We start from the raw sequence: 6,234 nt of genomic DNA on the forward strand, positions 1-6,234 counted from the left end.
CAGAATTAATTAAAGAGATATCTTTGAAACTTCCTTTAAGGATACAGAAAAGAAACTAGAACATCACAGAACTATCTTTTTATTTCTGTCACTTGAATTCTTTATTAAATCTGCATTTAAAAGGTTAAGTTTTTTTTTTCCTAAACTTTTGACCCTTGTCACCAACTTTAGTAGAGTTTTAAACATTTAGAAAAAAGTGATCATATGGCTAACAACTAAAAGAGTCTTTCAATATAAATAGTGCTTACTTATATCTAATCTTAAATTTGGGGCTTTGTTTATTACAGTTAAATTATGGCAGAAGACTGACAAACATCTTTAATGACAATATAAAAGGTAAAATCAATATTTAATTTATGAGCAGTTTTGTTATTTATAGAAACCTAATTATTTACTATATCCTTATTAACTTTTAGCAACACAAATATTCCCAGAAGTCTAAAACCTTAAGGCAACGTAGTTTACTATCTGGGAGTTCATATTAGTGTGCAGTTAGGCATAGCTTCAATGGGCAAATCGCTCAGCCTCTCATGAGATTGCTGCCAAGAGGACAGCGATATTGTACTTCCATCTATAGACTTGTAGAGATTATTCTGCCACCAAGCTCTCTTACACTGTGAACTGTTGTTATTTCCCTATAGAGCCAAGCTTTCTACAGTACATTTGCTTGGGGCATCTCAGTTCTTATGACCTACCCACTTCGTCACAAGTCGTCTCTGAACTCCTTGGAAGTGTTAGACTATGGAGGTACCTGAGCTAATACAAACAGGAGATAGCTTTTCCCTTTGGAAGTTTTAAGCTCTATGTTAAAGGCCAATCACTTTACACTCTGTTCAGGACAGAGTATTCAATAAGCTTAAATTGACTTATTTTGGATCTTAGCGAAACCAGTTAAGTGTGCTCAAAATTAGTATATGAAGTAACCATATCATTGGAAAGATGTACTTTATTCTTGTGAGGTTTGTTGAAGGCTTATCTTAGAATTCTTCATATCGCAGATGGTTGAACTATTAAGTAATATTAAATGTTAACTTAAAAGTAAATAAAATTAAAATAAATTTCAATTTAATTTCTTTTTATCTCACATACAAACATTAAAGGTACATATTATAAATCTGTGTAATGTTTAGGCATAGAAATATATTATTTATTATTGAATTCAGGTTAATCTTATTTTTTTCTTAAAACTACTTGTTGGTAGCAGAGATAATCCAAAATATTTGACGTTATAATACATTGCTGTTATTTAAATTTACTCTAGTGTTCAAGACAGTATCCATTATTCAGGTACTTATCAAATGACAGCTCAGTAGCCATTGATTTCGTCAAGCTCTCTTCTTCCATCAAACTGTTCTTCCCAGCCTTACTAATAATTTTTCTACTCTGAATTTTTGTACTATTAGCCTTTAGCATTTAATTTATTCAGGTCATTAGGTTTGCAATGCATAGGCCCCTCTAATACAGAAATCTTCCTGATATATAGATATTAAAAAATGAAGTTAGTATGTATAAAACACATCTGTTAGACCATGCTCGTTGAAGCAGCAGTCATAATAGACAAAAATCAAATGATTTAAATGTTCATCACATGATGGAAGGAAAAACAAAGCATGGTGTATGAACTATGACCAATATGGCCATGAAAGGAAGGATATTTTATTATATGTGGAAACCTAGTAGATACTGATATAATTATGCTACATAAGACAGAGATGAAAATATATTTATTATGTTTTCCCATTCATGTGTGAAGGTAACAAAGACTTGGAACTTAACATATGTGTAAAAAAGTATCCACATAGATTTATATCTTGGTTCCTTTTCTATCACCATGTCAAAACACTATTACCAAGGAAGAAACAAGAAGAAAAATAAACATGTGTCAATTTTGGGTATCATGGTTCCAGAGAGATAGCATCTATGACCATCATGGTAGTGAGCATGGCAGGAGACAGAGAAGCAGAGTGCTCAATAAATAGCTAAGAGCTTGAATCCTGATACAAAAGTAGGAGAGAGAAGGAGGGAGGGAGGGAAGGAGGGAGGGAGGGAGGGAGGGAGGGAGGGAGGGAGAGAGAGAGAGAGAGAGAGAAAAGTGTTGGGGAGGAGCATGGGCTAGAAGAGATAAGAAAGAATGACATGGTCTTTGAAATTCGAGAGCCTAACCCCAGTGACACACCTCCTCTAACCATGCCATACCTCTAAGCTTTCCAAAGCAGTTCTAAACACTAGTAACTAGGCCTTCGAATACATGAGCCTAGAGGAGCCATTCTCATTGAAACAGCCACATAACATAAGCAACACTTAAGCCTAACTAAAACTGAAGTCCTGTGTAGTAAAAATTAAGAGTAGATCAAATGAACTCAAACGGTACCACCTGTTCTTGAGTGTTAAAAATGAATTCACATTTTTTAGCTTTAGCAATCAACTAATTTCAGAAATATTTTGCACAAATGAGGAGTTATGGCATTTAGTCTCATAGGATAATGTGGTCTCTCCACAATCATACCTCAAGTAACAAGAAAGAAATGAAAGTTCATAACATAATATAAAAGTTCACTTTATTAAGCTTATTTCTCCTTATTTTTAAATATTAAACTGTGTTTGCAATCAGCTTTTCTTCTTGTTACCCAAAATGTCATCACAGCCAAATGTATTTATCAAGAAATAAACAATGAGATAATTTTGTATTAAAAATCAATGCAGAATAGTATAATAAAGTATTTTAGGCTCAGCAATTTTAAGTTTTTTAATCTATACATTTAATGGATTAGTTAGGTTCGGGTACAAGGTTTTTATGCCAGTCCCTTGTTTATGAAATCTGAGGTTATTTGAAAAATTGAGTCCATTATTCTCAGATTTTCTTACAATGTACAATGTGCTTTTGGTCAATTTTTTTTTTAATTTTTGTTATTCATATATTATCTTTACACACACACATATATATCCAATGACATTTTAAAGCACATAAACCCTGATGACAAGTATAGCTGACTAGTTAACAAATATTTCATCTCTTTAAAAATTAAAACAGTGAGAAAAAATTTCAAAGCACTGCAAAATCAACTATCAGATATGTTGGCCTACTAACTGAATCTTCCAATAGGATGATAAAAGGCTGCCTCATACTGTAAGATTAATCCTTCGGGAATTACATTTTGTTTTGTTTTGTGTATATACAGTTTGTTTTCTCTTCTGGAATGCTCATTTGCTTTAGCGTGTAAAAATTCTCTCACTTTTCTTGTGTTTAAATATCTTAACACCTTTATATTCACCATCTGTACAAGTGTTTTTGATTAACTGTTGCTTGACTCTGTTTCCTTCAATAGCAAAACTATTTAAAACACTTGACTTTCTAACTTTTAATGCATCATTACCTAATAGGCACCTCAGTCAGGGTTCGTCTTATGCAGTACATGAAGTCAATCAAATTACCATCTTTCTCGATCCATCTGTTTCCATCTGCGTGCTTGAGAATACCTCTCTTTAATTTCTTCTTGTTTATGAGAGAATCAATCCACCATTCCTTTATCTTGCACTCTAAGACTCCTACACTGTTGCTGCATGTCTCTCCCATTGTCTTTTTCCTTGCAAATTTCTATAGGGTTAGGAATGTCAAGGGAAAAAAGTTTTGGAATTTCTAATTTCTGGAAAAACAATGTTTCATTGGTGCTGTGGTTGTAAATAGCATGTTTGAGAACGAATACCAAATGTACAACTTCATCTTATATCTTTCTAACTCAAATGGTTGGTTAGGCAGGAACTGTGACTGAAAGTTATCTCAAATAAAGAACGCAATTATTCTTTCAGCCAGTCTCACAAAGTAAACTACTCAGTGGTCTGTTATTTTGACTAAGCAGATGAGCACTCACAGAAGTATTCTGTAGGGTAAATACTAATAAGCTGTCAGCTGACTCCAGACGTCACTCTCCATGGAACCTGAGAGGATACAAAGGAAGGTAAAAAAGGATTTTGACTTTAACCACATGACCTCTAGCAGTGCTAGAAGAGGGACATTACTGGGCTACTGGACTCATGCAGAGGCTCCTACTCTCTACGTGTTCTTGGGAAATCAGCATGAGGTAAGGTTCTAAATGTACACTATAAATCATTTTATTTAGTCCATGGTTGTGTCTCTGTGAATAATATTCAATTACTGGTTGTTGCTTATAACAAAAAATATACATTTTATGGTACTGAAGGGATAGTTTGGGAGTAAAATGTGTTTGCTGCTCTTGCAGAGGAGCTGGAGTTTGGTTCCCATCACTGACATAGCAGCTCCCAGTCATCCATAACTGCATTTTCAGAAAATTCAATACCCAATCTGACCTCAGTGGGCATCAGGCATACATTTTGTGCCTATACATATATAAAGGCAAAACACACACATACACACATAAAAACAAAAGTAAATGTGAGACTAATTTTTAAATGCCCAATCTGTGCCCATCCACACAGCATTACCTTCATGCCTCTTCTTCAGATTCCTTTGACTTAGAATACACACTAACTGCTTCTATGCATTTAGCTACATCCTCTGTCATTTTCCATAACCAAAATTACTCTAAATATTTTAAAGTAATGCCATACAAGTATAATGATTCTTCTACTGCACATAGTGTGAGACTTATATGACATATAATAATTTTTATTTATTCGTATTTATCTAGTTATTATTGTTTGGTAAGGGGACATGACGTGAGGTGCTGTCTACTTGCCACAGAGTGCATATGGGTATAGGAAAGGCACTTGCAGTTAACTCTAAGTTAACACTTTCCAAGATATGGGTCCTGGGGGGAAAAAAAAAAACTCAGGAGGTTGATCCTGATCCATCTTGTTTAAAAATTGTTGGTTTTATTTGTATTTATATATGGTAGTGAGTATAATTTAAATTTATAATAAAATCAATTTAAAATTAGTTCCAGTGTGTTAATGCTTCCAAACAATTATACATTCCTCTTTTTAAATTGGCATAAAATAATTCTTTTAAAGTTTGAGGTAAAAGAATTATAGTGTGAGTAGAGAAAGATAGAAAACGCAGGAGAAAGGAAACATGATTGTGTAAGTTAATTCTATTATCTTATCTTTTGGATTGATTGTGACTCATATGATGAAGTTTCTGTCAATATGATTTTGTGAGTCTTGTAGTAAACAGCTCATGATAAATATCATTTTATCCTTTCCTTTCCTTTCCTTTCATTTCCTTTCCTTTCCTTTCCTTTCCTTTCCTTTCCTTTCCCTTCCTCCTCTTTCCTTTCCTTGTCTCTCCTCTCCTCTCCTCTCTTCTCCTCTCCTCTCCTCTCCTCTCCTTTCCTATCCTCTCCTCTCCGTACCTTTCTTTATTTCCTTCCTTCTTTCTTTCTTTCCTTCATTCTTTTGATGTTTTGAGAAAAAATTTTCTCTGCATAAAATTTGCTGTAATGGAATTAGCTTTTAGAACATGAACTCATAGAAGCTCATATCTGTCTATATGTCTCTGCTGCCAGTTGCTGGAATTAAATATACAAGTCACAACTTCTGGGCTGATAAACATCTTTTTTCTTTTTTTTTTTTTTACCCAAACACAGTCCTCCACTACGTGAAATCATGCAGTCATATCCTGCGTTTGGAGAAATCACAGGAGTCAGCATATCTGGAGGGCAAGGATAAACCAAACCCTGGAAAAACTACTTTCATGATCATGGTATCTCCTCTGCCAGATAAGTATAGATAAACGTCTTCTGAAAGCACAGAAACAATCCAAAGAATCTATTTGCAAAAACTCTGAATAAACACAAAACATTTCTTAGTGTCTTTCATGAATGGTCCTAACTTGTTATATCACAGTCTCTGATACATATTATTCAAACCAAATATTCTGTTTCCTTTGAGGACTAAGGCAGGTTTTATATATTGTTAAATATTGTGTGCTCGACTTTCTATAGTGGTCCACTCAAAATTGACAGCCATCCAAAGAAAAAACCAGAAAATTTTTGTTTTTTAGCTAAGGGATAGAGGAAATTCCTTGCTGCTGAGATGTGTAAGATGAATGTTGCTAACATTAACCCAGGAGAAATGTTAAAGCCCACTCCAAGGCCTTAGTTAATACACTTTACTGAAATCAATACCGTATCAGCCATGGACCCAACTAGTAAGTTTCATTATTTTCCACATTTGGTTTACTTGTTCCATTTTAAAGAATGACATCATTATAACAAACTATTCAGAATGTGTAGATTTCAAGACCGTTTTAATTTA

General features: G+C 33.9%; 1 pseudogene; it reads right to left on the minus strand.

Moving 5' to 3' along the window:
* Positions 1 to 5,559: 5,559 nt before the first annotated feature.
* Positions 5,560 to 5,704, minus strand: LOC121433747 (annotated as a pseudogene).
* Positions 5,705 to 6,234: the final 530 nt, after the last annotated feature.

Source organism: Microtus oregoni, unplaced genomic scaffold (genome assembly GCF_018167655.1).
Source record: "Microtus oregoni isolate MIOR12 unplaced genomic scaffold, Mior012 000040F_ref0000088, whole genome shotgun sequence".
Taxonomy (NCBI): Eukaryota; Metazoa; Chordata; class Mammalia; order Rodentia; family Cricetidae; genus Microtus; species Microtus oregoni.